Here is a 12,212-nt window from a genome sequence, read left to right as displayed (position 1 = left end):
TTCCATATCTATTCAGTCTATCCCAGCGAGGACAGGTGAGAAAGGATAGGTAGGAAGAGACTGGGAAGAGAGACATTAAAGTATCATAATCCTTAACTTCCAAAAATTTAGAATCCAGCTAATATTTAAATAACATGAAAAGAGCCTAATTAAGTAATGGGAAGTCTCAAATAAGTGCTGTATTTGTACTGGGGAGAATTTGATTTGCCTAGGAAGATTGGAAAATGATTCTTATAGGTGATCAAACTTTACTGAGCCTTGAAGACAAGAAAAAGGAAGTTAAAGAGGCAAGAAATGGAGGGAGTAGTTTTTTAGAAAATATGGGGAAGTGGAAAGTGTAAGATATATTTGGTAAAGTTAATTTATCCAAACATTGATTCAACAAATAATTTCTACACACTTACTATGTATGAGGCACTGAGTGAGCTAACCTGTGGGATACAGCAGTGAGTAAGGCAGGCATCATCCCTCCCATAGATAGGCGTGCTTGGAGGTGTAGTATTTGGGGAAATGGGGACAAAAATTTGAAGGAAAAAAGACTGAAAAGAAAGGTTGCCTCTAATTCCAAAGGCTTTTCAAATATCAGCCTAAGAAGCAGGCACTTTATTCTGAAGGCAGTGAGGAATCAGTGTGAGTCACTGTGAGATAAGTGGCATTATTCATTGATTTATACAGTAAACTTTTATTCTACCTGTACTTTGCTTAGTGCTGGGGATATAGGGAGGAGCTCAGATTACAGAGGAAGTGGCCAATGTGTATGTAAAACTGATAATACAATGTGAGAACTAAGGCAGGGGTTTGCTCAGGATGGAGATGCCTAACCCAGGCTGGGGAAGTGTGTGAGGAGAGGGAGGCCCACAGTGGGAGATATTCCAAGATACTTTTTGGGATAAAGGAAATTGCTTGAGGAAATTTGACAACTGAGTTTTGTCTTTTATAAAATAGCATTTATTTTAATTTTTTTTCTGATTTCAAAAGTGTTGCATGTTCACTGTAGAAAACTTGAGAATGCCAATCATACTTAACAAGGATGTACATCTTCAAGATTTCTGTGTATATCCTATGAGTCTTTTTATGCCTATAATAGATAATAAGAATGAATAATTTATAAAAAAAAGTTATGTAATCATTTTAGTTCACTTAACAATATACTACACATTTCCATATCATTTATATTCTTCTATAATATGATTTTAATTGCTCATTGTTATGTGATATTATAATTTAACCAAACTTCTACTCTTGAAAATATCTGTTTCTCCCAATATTTTCAATTATGAATACTGCCACATTGAACATTCTTGTACAAAATTCATAGGACATATCTTATTATTTTTAAAGAGAAATTTCTAGAATTTGAATTATAAGCCATACTACCCACTAAAACTCCTGACTGTATCATACAAGAGAAGGAAAGCCCGTATAGAATACTTAACAAGAAATTGAATTGATGAAACTTCATTTTGGAAACATCATCCTCAAAATACTGTGACATGAGAATAGAAAAGATTGGAGGCAGCAGACCAGGTAGGATTTATTACAGAAATCTAGATGAGAAAAAAATAGAGCTTACACAAATGAAATCTTACTGGTGATGCAATGTGGCAGAAGATTTCAGAGATATTAATTTTACAGAAATTAGTGGATTAGGGACAGTGACTGGGGTGCAGGAATGGAGTAAAATTGATTGTGGATTACCTCCACATTTCTGACACAAGTAACTAACTGTTTGGATGGTCCTGTCCTTGTTCCTTTAGATAGGGAATGCAGGAGAAACAGGTGTGGGAGAAAGGATAGGTGAGTTCACTTGAGGCTAGTGGACTTTGACATGCCTTTGACCATCCACATGGAGAAATTGCTTAAGCAATTGGATGGGTCTGGGAGTCAGGAGTGTAGATAGATTAGAGATAGATAGATGTGGGAGTCAGCAGTCCCTAGGCATAACTACAGTCATGGATGTGGATGGGGTCTCCTGGAGATATTAAGGATAAGAGCATGAGAAGAGTAGGGGGCTTAGGGTGGTGCCCTTTGACTTGATAATATTAAGGTTTAATCAGAGGAAGAAACAGCCACAGTGGAGACTGAGAAGGAGAGACCAGAGAAATAGGAGAAATTCCAATGGAGAGTAGAGTGATTGAAGACAAAGGAGGAGAACTTTTTAAGAAGGGAGAAGTTAATAGTGTCACGTGTCACAGAGGGGCCTAATAAAAATGAAAGATATCCTTTCAATTTCACTGGAAGTCTTGTCCAGGGCACTTTTAGTAGAATGGCAGGGAAAGACATCAGAATGCCATAATTAGACCTGTGTTTCAAGAAGATGACTTTGGTGGCAGTGGGTGGAATGGCTTAAGGAAGGAAGAGATGAGAAAGTGGGAGACCAGTGCAATGAGGAGGCGATTGGGGCTCCAGAAAGGAGATAATAGGAGGAAACCCAGGGTAGTTACCGTGGCATTGGATAAAAAAGAGACTGTGGCAGTAGGATTTATCAAGTAGACAGATGTGATGTATAAGAGAGAGAATGGAATTCAAGAGGGCTCCAAGATTTTCATCAGAAATGACTGCGGAGGTTATGAAACTGTCAACAAAGGCAGAGTCCAGGAAAAGAAACAGGCGTTTTTGTTGGTGGAGTTAAGAAAGGAAAGATGAGTTAGTTCCACTTTGGAAATGTCTAAGGATATGGCAGCATTCACACAGAGACGTTCTGAAGGTGTCTGTTACGGTTCTGCAGCTCAGGGCAGAGATCTAGGTTAGAGACAAAGATCACTGACCTTTCCAGTAAAAATGGAATTTGGAATCATGGGGAAGGCTGTAATAGCTGAAGGAGATCACTGAGATTGAGAAGAACTAGAAAACAGTGGGGAGTGTTTAAATAAACAGGTAACATAGGTGGAGCCGCAGGAAAAAAACAGGGAAGGAATGATCAAGCAATAGCTGGAAAACCACTAGGATATTAATTTAAGAAAGTAGAGGAGGGGGCCGCTTTTTTAGGAAGCTGAGGTCATGACCTAATCAGCCACAGACAGGGAAAGCAGGAAGAGGACCAAGGAAGGCCTTTGGGATCTGGGCTTCTTCCAACTCTTGTTTGTCCTGGAAAATACATTTTTAGAATATTTATTGTAATACTGTAATTTGTTGTCTTCTAGTGTTTTTCTTCTCATTTTTTTCTTTTGTATGAAATTAAATACTTAACTTTAATTCTATAACATAGCTTTCAATTTCTCTTCCTGACTGAAGTTACAGGAAATATTTTACAACCAAATCTATGTTATTGGAAAAAAGCCAGTTTGACTTTGTGAAAATTTATTAGAGGTAAACTATATGTGGGTTTCTCTTCTCAATTTTTTGCCATTCTAAAGAAACAAATTGTGTTAATTTACATATTAATTCATATGTCAAACTGTTTTTTATTTGCTGAAACTTTCTCCTTTATATCTATAGCATTAATTTAATTCTAAGGTGCTAAGAGGATCCTCTGTATCCTTTCCTAAGTGAAAAATAGCAAGTCCCCAGCAAAGTGAACAGTCTCTCTTTTTGGATGATTTTAATAAACTGAAAATTCAGTAAAAAAATATTACTTGTTTTTGAATATCAAGAATCAAGCATCATTTTCCACGTGGAAATGTTAATTCCTCCATATTTTCATATAGCTTAAAAACTTATAGTATGAGTGTAGTTTTTATGTTATACCTGTAATTCAACCTATCTTTTCTGTATTCTTCTGTGAAAAGAAAGCATGTTCGTTACAGCTAATGCATCTACTGAAAAATATAGATTCATTTATTCTGTCTTTGGTGTTTCATTCCCATTTGCAAAGGTTGATGTTATAAATGAGCTGGTAAATTGTCTGGGAGTTGCATTTCACTTGGTCTTACATTTAGAAATAACTGGGTCAGGATGTCAGGGCTGAAAAAAAGATGTTGGAGACTTTGTGCCAAATAGAAAGACTTGAAAATAATATTTTAAAAAATTGAACAATGAATAGAGTGTTTAATATATATCCAAGTATATTTACAAAGATATTTTAAAAAAAAACTTAAAGTAACTCTTACACACAATAAAAAATCTAAATAATATAAAAGCATGTGGAATAAAATGTAAGCTGAAACAACAGGTTTCAGGTTTCTAGTCTCTGAGTCCTCTCCTCAGAAGCGCAGCTTGGCAGCTTTCAGTTTCTTTTGACTTCTTCCAGTAATAAATATTCTAAGCATATAGAGTGTCTAATGTCCTTCCTTTTTTTACTTAATGTATTTTAGTGATTGATCCATATCATTGCATATGAAGATACTACACTATTTTTTACCTCAACGATTATGAATATGCCAAAGTTTATTTATTGGTCTCGTATTGATGATTTTTATGTAATTTCCTGTCTGTAGTTCCTATTAACAAAGCTGCAGTGATCAAGGATGTTAAATTGGAAATTTGGCTAAGAGTTTTAGACAACTGATTTCCAACACCAAAAGAGGTTTCTGACTAAAATCCCTGTTGGGAATATTTTCACAGTTCTTGCCCTTCACCCACTTCCAGGTTATAAAGAAAAATAAGGGGAGAAAAAACACTGAGAGGATTTTGTGAGAATGGCTTTTGGAGAGCTAACCCAACATAGAGAGATAGAAATGAAGGATGATACTTTTTTACCTCAGGCTTAGAGGAAGTGGCTTCATTTCGCTCTCCTGGAAAGCTTGATGTGTTTTCCTGCTAGAAAACCAGAGCTGAGGGAGGCATAACTAAAGAAGAATTAGATGCATTGCTCGCTTCACAGGCGGTACAATCATAAGCCTCTGAGGATCCCCCAAAGCTCACTTGCGTATACTTGTGTGTGGGCCAGTGCCCCTCCCCCCATCCCCCCAGTTTCAGCAATAAACATTGCAGAGGCAAAGCCAGCTTTCAATCATACCAGTAGAATAAAAACGTCCCTGTTTTATTTCTCCCTTCCCTTCCTTCTTCTCTAACTTTGGAGGCTTCAGTAACAGCAGCTTGCAAGTTGGGTAATGGAGGAGGTGAGGTAGAAAAAGACATGTGCACTGCATCTCCTCCCCAGAAGGCTGTGTACTTGTAGGGCATGGAGACAGGGGGATCTGCCTTACGCTGGAATATTGGTGTGCTGATGGAAATACTGGACGGGGCATTCTCATTTATGAATCAAAACTAAATTTTGCAACTTAAAGTAACCGCAGGATTTTCTTTAAATCTAAGAGTGACCAGAATATATAGAGGGCCAACTGGGGAATTTTCATCAGTGGTATGGGAAAAAAACTCCCCCCAGTGAATAAACTTTTAAAAGGAAAGTGGTGGACAAAAATGCAATTGCACTCTGATTCTTCTCACAAATTGTATTTAAAATGGTTACATACCTATCTTTGCTTACATATAAGGGAAACACTCATTCTTACAAGGACAATATACTAATCTATGAATTTCCAAAGCAGAGTAGAGTTAGTTAACTTGCAGTAGGAATAATTGAAACTAAAACCATACTCTAGGGCTGCACTTTCCAATACAGTAATTACTAGCTATATGTGTCTTTTAAAATTTAGATTAATTAAAATCAGCTAAAATTAAAAATACACTTCCTCAGTTGCACTAGCCATATTTCAAGTGTTCAGCAACAACATGCAGCTATTGACTACCTGATTTGATGAAGCAGATATAGAACATTCTCAAATCACAGAATTTTTGGTCCTTATTACAGACATGAAACCATTTAATTCTCACAAAACACAGTGGAAAAGGTATAATTGTTATTCCCACCTAATAGATGTAAAAATCAAAGATCAGAAAGGTTTGGAAGCTTGATCAAATTCCTTGATTCCCGGGCCCATGTTCTTTCCTTTAAACCACATTGGTTGACCTTCAAGGCAAATGTGAAATATAAAATTGGCTTTACTTTACTTTCACAGTACAATGGAGAATATTCTGAAATCTAGAAATCCCTAAGGGAAGGAGGCTTTATTCATTTCCATGTTGTTACTGGACTGGTGGGAAATGCAATCTTGTTTCTAGTTTCTAATACTTCTTATTTTACAATCCATAAAATTTATTCACAGGGGTAGATTCAACTAAAAGACATTTTTAATGAATGGGAAAGTCTTTAGTAGCAATAGCAAATACTAAATAATTGCACTTATCTAGATTATCTCTTCACTTTGGTATGGTTCTCTAAGAAACTACTCACTGACTTGGTTTTGCATAGATTGTTTTAAGACCAGATTTACTTTCTGTTGTCTTTTACAAATGAAGATAAATGAAATTCATAATAAAACTACTGCTTCACATTAAACATGTAATGGTGTATGTGGATAACTGTTTTATTGGAGGAAGAAAATATAGGAGCAGTTAAAAAAATAAAGATAATTAGCAGTAAGTGAGCTATGAACATCCCCCCACTTTCCACCCTTCCTTTATAGGAGGCCAGAGAGGTCCAGCTCGTGCGTGGACTAAGGGAGTTACCTCCAAGCTCTGCATCCTTAGAGACTGAAGCTCAAAAATGGAATCTAAGGAGGGCTTGAATGCAAAACCTCAAGGGATGACTTGTAATCCTTAGAGAGCTCAAGAGTGGAAGATGAGGAATGAGTTGGGCTCTGTCCACTTTTCTCCATTCTGATGACCATTTTCCTAGTTTAGGCCACTGCCACCTTTCCTTGTAGTCTTGTTCCACCTTTTGTCTTCCATGTTTCTAAAATGTAGATCATAAATTAGAGCATGTCATTTCCTTAATTTAAACTCTTCTTTGTCTTCTTTCTTTTAGGCTAAAGTTCAAGTTCCTCAGGAAGTCTCATAAAGCCATTCAGGACCAGTTCCTACTTCCTTCTGCATCCTTTCCTCTTGCCACTTCCCTACTTCTCCTAGCTCTCTCCCTACCCCTCTAGTATGGCCCAGCCTTCCTGAACTACTTGCTGTTTCCTGAATGAGCCATGCTTTGTTTGCACATCGAGTGTATCCTATTCCTTTTACCTAAAGCACTCTTCAGCCTTATCCCTACAAACTCCAGTGTGGAACTGACATTTGAACCCTGATAGCTTAACCTCCAGAACTCATTTCATAAACACTATATGATACCATGGGGCAGACATGCTGAAGGGTCTCTCCTGCCCTCTTGTATTTTGTGATCCTGGCTATTTTCATCCTTCTATTGTTATAACTGCAAACTGTGTCCACCTTCCTTTGAGTCTGACCAACACCCACCAAGGTTGTCTTTATATTTGATTCATCGATTTAGATGACATAGTGCCACTTCCCCCTCTTTAGATTATATATATTTTAATAAAGAAACATAAAAATAGAAATCCATCCTACTAAATAATACCCAGTCATCTTTGAAGACTTTAAAAAAGAGAGTTGAATAACTATCTGGGTAGGCTTAGATTGATACTTTCCTGGATGCAGTGATATTAAAAATATTCAACAATGGATATGGCGTGGACACTGGCCTCTCAGAATGGATGCTGGCCAGTATATGGTACCTGGATGTTCTCATTGAATGTCCACTCTGCCCAGAAGCAGGGGATAGGCATGAAAATATTGCCTGGCTTTTATAAACTTCCAGTATTGGATAGCACCCATGTTTCCAGTTTAGGATGGCGAGGGATGTCTTAAGGCCTAGCCATGCATCAATGAGAATATTTCTTCTGGCTCAAGAAAAAGGAAATTGGACACTGATGGTTGAGCACATTGCTTCGGCTCTCCTCTTATGTAATTACATTGCTTGATCTCTCGTGTCTTGAGTTCACTTTGGCTGTTTCCTAAAGTTGAAATTCCCTGTGATTAACCTATGCACTCTTGCCTGTTGCAATTTGATAACAATTTACTTTCTCTTCCAGGATTTGTTATTATGACCAGTAAGTTGGTTGAGAATGTTGATACCAGAGGTCTCTCAGTGACTTCTTTTTTTTCTTGGATGTCATCATGTTTTTTCTTCTGTTTTTATTGCTATTATTTTGAAATATGACAATATTGTTTGCTAAGGGGAGAGATATTTTTACATTTATCTGTAGCTCTCCATTTCTAGTAATCTTTTAAATGAGCGTATGTGTGTGTATGCATGTGTATGTGTGTGCATGTGCATGCAAAATGGTATAGCCACTTGTTTTCCTTTTTTCTCTATCTTGCTAATAATTATATAGGATGTGGATAAATCATAACTGTTTTAACTCTGTTTGTAAGGCCTTTTTCCTTTATGAAAATACATATAATTCACAACTTTCTTATTGATTCATTTTATAGAACATTTAGTTTTATTATTAAATTTATTTTAAACATTGTTTTAAAGTAAAAATAAGTAAGAATTATTTGTTTTAAAATAAAAAGTCTATATTTTTTATTAAAAGAAGGTGGTTAGGACTAAAAGTGGATTCTGTAGTGTTATTTTTGAATGACACTTTATGTACTCTTGACTCACCTCTGTGAAGTCCTCTTCATTCATTTTGATGTTTAATTCTCATGCTAATAAGTGTTCTGTTGTTGCTATGTGCTTCCTATTTAGTTTGAGCAATTGTACTTATTCTTTCTTTCTAATCCTTCTTTCAGAGCGTGGTTCGGAAGGGATTGCTTCCTGATGATTATGTGATAATCTCCCTGGTGTGGTTGGAAGATGTGGTGGCGGAGGGTGGTACTAGAGCAGGGGCTTGGCTTTGACCACAAGGATGCCAGAGTGTCCATTGTGCTGATGAAAGAAGCCAACCCTCTTACCTGTATATTGCACTGGTGTCTCCTGGGTTAAGCTGTTGCCTCCAGCACTCCACACACACTCTCAGGCCTTTGCTCTGTGTAATCCTCTTTTGCCTCAGATATCATCGGCTGGGATGATGCCTACTTTTTCCATGTGTCTGGACAGAAGAAGGTCAACTCTGCCAACTCTTTATCTATGGACCACATTCTCACCTTTGTAGCTAACAATTTTTCCTTCTACTCCCAGCTTCCTTGTGCAAGCCTTCTATAAACCACATAATCTGCCCGTGTCTCAATTTCTTATCTGCAAAAGGAGTTAATAACATCGGCTATCTTTCTTCTAAAATAGTTCTGAGGAGTAATAACTAACATTCAAAAGCATGAGTTCTAAGATGATAGGCCCTCCATAAATTCAAATTACTATTATTACCGTCATCCCTTTTTACTGCCAGCAGAATAATAACTCACATAGGATCTAGTATTATAGAGGGCTTTGCATTTTAAAAAATATTTCGTAATGTTTAATAATTTAAAAAAGCCTCTCTTTGCACAGTCTCAGCATCATACTTCTATGGTCAAGGATTTACTAAGAGTCCTCTGTAGATATCTCTTTTTCATGAACTCTTCATTGTTATGCCAATTTGGATTATTATTCTTTTGGTCCTATTTTGTCTCTCATTTGAAGGATTTGTTCTATATTAAGGCTGCTTATGGTGTATGGAATTTATTCTTCTGATTGATGTAATTGGATAATATATATGTTGACTCATAAATTGGTAACCCTCATAAAAATCTTGCTTCCTTAGAAGGGAACTAGAGAGATTAAAAATGAGGCTGAGATCTGAGTGGAGAATTCCAGAATGGAGGCTAGGACCAGGGGCAGACTTTAGTTGCTTATCAAGACAAGATTGAATAATCAAAGGGTGGAGCCTGAACAAAATGTTTACTTCTCTGGATAAGCTTTAAATGTTTATGTTGGCCAACTGATCCCCTTTCATTCTCTCCTGCCCACCAGGAGACCAGCATCCATTAAACTGAGTCCTTGGCAATCCTGCTTTGTTCATTGTTTATATCCTGAACTAGCATGATATGCTTGGCTCTTTATCCCTCTTGATCTCCCATGCTGCCTCTGGATCCAGTGCCTAATTCTGGCTCAGAAAAGTCCCTGGGACTTTACCCAGGCACTAGTTTAATTAGTGCCAGGTTTTTCCCAGCACTTATGAAAAGAGATCAGCCATTGCTTTGATCAATATCTTTTGGCAATAGTTTGCTTTTCTTTCCATCACTCTCCTCCATACCCCAGGTATCCTATGCTCTCGGGGACATCCAGATGTATGTAGTCTTCTTGAGGTTTCTTTGCTAATACCCAAACTTCAGACCTTCCTGTCGTTCCCTTCTCTACTTAGATGAGTCAGTGTGGTAACTGGAAGACAGTTAGCCTCATGGCTTTGCTCTTACAGAGTTTCACCACTAGAGAATGGTACTTTTTTCTTATGATCCTTGAAAGTGTTTATTTTGAAATTGTTTTTATTAAATAAATATTTCTATAAATGAAATTGCCTATATATTCTAGTGGACAAAATAAGCCTGTATATATATGTCAAGGAATAAAAATGAAAACAAACAGTAAATGGTAGCTTTGGAAGCATTTTTCTTAAACCCATGATGTTAAGTCTACTATTCGATGATCAAAATTTGACTCAAACTTTTCTGTTCCACCTGAAATTGAGTGTGAAGAATCATGGCTTTGAATTTTGCAGCTCAAATATGGCTTTTTAAAACTTTGCATGATATATCCAAAGTTTGTCTGAAATCCCTGTGCATCATACAATTACATTCTATGTTTTTAGTTTTTGTCTGAAGACATTTGTAAAATCAACATTACCCCTCCAGTTTATTCAGTCCTCAGTTTATTGATAATGCATACGCAAGGACATGTGCAGGTTTTACTAACAGATGAAGGAATTTGATATGTATAATGTTAAAAATCAAAGTCAGTCAACATTTAAAAATGCCCAAGAAAGAAAAACAAGTTGTCACTAAGATTGCACTGAATCTTTATCTTAGCCATGCTTATTTAATACACAAAAAATGCAGAGCCACATGGTTATTTGCTTAGAGGATAAAAAAATTTAAATCCATTAGTTTTGCATTAGGAATAGGCAAGCGGCAGAACCAATTGTAAGCAGACCTGAAAAGAAGAGAGGGCAGCCCCTCACTGGTTAGGCCTGGAAGGAGGAAAAAATAGATAAAATAATGTTTGCTGTCTTGTTGAGTTTAAGGAAATCTTAGACTCTCTTTAGTTTTTAACAAAACCTCAGATCACTCAACCCTTTTCAAACTCCACAATTTTAGTTTTAAGCCAATATTAAAATTGACCTTTCTGTTGTGACAAAAATAAACATCTGGCAATCAGGGAAGCTGAGATCTGGTGTTGACCTAATCACCAACTAGGTAAGTGGTTTTAGATAACTCATAACGTTACTGCCTCAGTTTCCAAATTTATAAAAGGAGACAACTGAAGTTGATTGATAGCGTTCCAATGTGTACCATGGAAAACGATGAGTTCTGTGGGATGATGATGAGTTCAGTGCTCCCCACTACAGTGAAAATGGTGGCTAGCAAAGTGAGGGTAGACAGCTGTCATCCTCTTACCTTTCAACCAGAGGAGCTTTGCTTTTATTTGTTTTCCAACTGTATTTCTTTAAGTTTTGAAAAGTATTTCATTTGAATAAATAAGTTCTCCATGCATGAGAGAATTATGTTTAAAACCATTCAATTAAGTTATTGCTGAAGTCTTTTCAGTTCTAAGATATTTTTTCTATGACAATGATAGTAGATATTGCACATCACACACACACACACATACATATACCAACACACAGTGTTATATATGTATATACTACCTTTCTCCAATATAACTTGAAGTACTTAATCATAAAAATGCATATACAATAAAATTGAAAGCCATTAACAATAAAAGCTAAGCCTCCCATAATATTGACAAGGTACAGCGAGTTGGGTGAAGAGATTAATTATATTATACAAACAGATAAACAAAAGACCAGGGATGCGGGAAATTACTGCAAATGCACAAAAACCCAACCTAAGTTTCCTTAGTAGCCAAGGTAAAACCCAAAGTAGGAGGAGACACCAGTCTTTTTTTTTTTGGAGGAAGATTAGCCCTGCGCTAACTGCTGCCAATCTTCCTCTTTTTGCTGAGGAAGACTGGCCCTGAGCTAACATTCATGCCCATCTTCCTCTACTTTATACGTGGGACGCCTACCACAGCATAGCTTTTGCCAAGCAGTGCCATGTCTGCACCCGGGATCCAAACCCGGGCCGCGGAGAAGCAGAACATGCGAACTTAACAGCTGCACCACCGGCCAGCCCCAAACACCAGTCTTTTAATAAGAGAAAACATTAGGATTAGGAGGAGAAACTTTTCCTACCCCCAAACTGTGAGAATAATTTGCCATACATGGCTTTATATGATAACATAATGGGCAAGTTTCATGATTACAGTTTTACAAAAACATAGAGAA

The 12,212-nt window shown here is 36.9% G+C and overlaps 1 protein-coding gene across 6 annotated transcripts in view; it reads left to right on the top strand.

The window, feature by feature from the left end:
* The window catches only part of MACC1 (MET transcriptional regulator MACC1), a 66,728-nt gene that overhangs the window by 6,608 nt on the left and 47,908 nt on the right, over positions 1–12,212 (top strand). The window lies entirely within an intron of this gene.

The sequence above is a fragment of the Equus przewalskii genome, chromosome 4 (genome assembly GCF_037783145.1).
Source record: "Equus przewalskii isolate Varuska chromosome 4, EquPr2, whole genome shotgun sequence".
NCBI classification, from domain to species: domain Eukaryota; kingdom Metazoa; phylum Chordata; class Mammalia; order Perissodactyla; family Equidae; genus Equus; species Equus przewalskii.
This window is presented reverse-complemented; position numbering and strand designations above follow the sequence as displayed.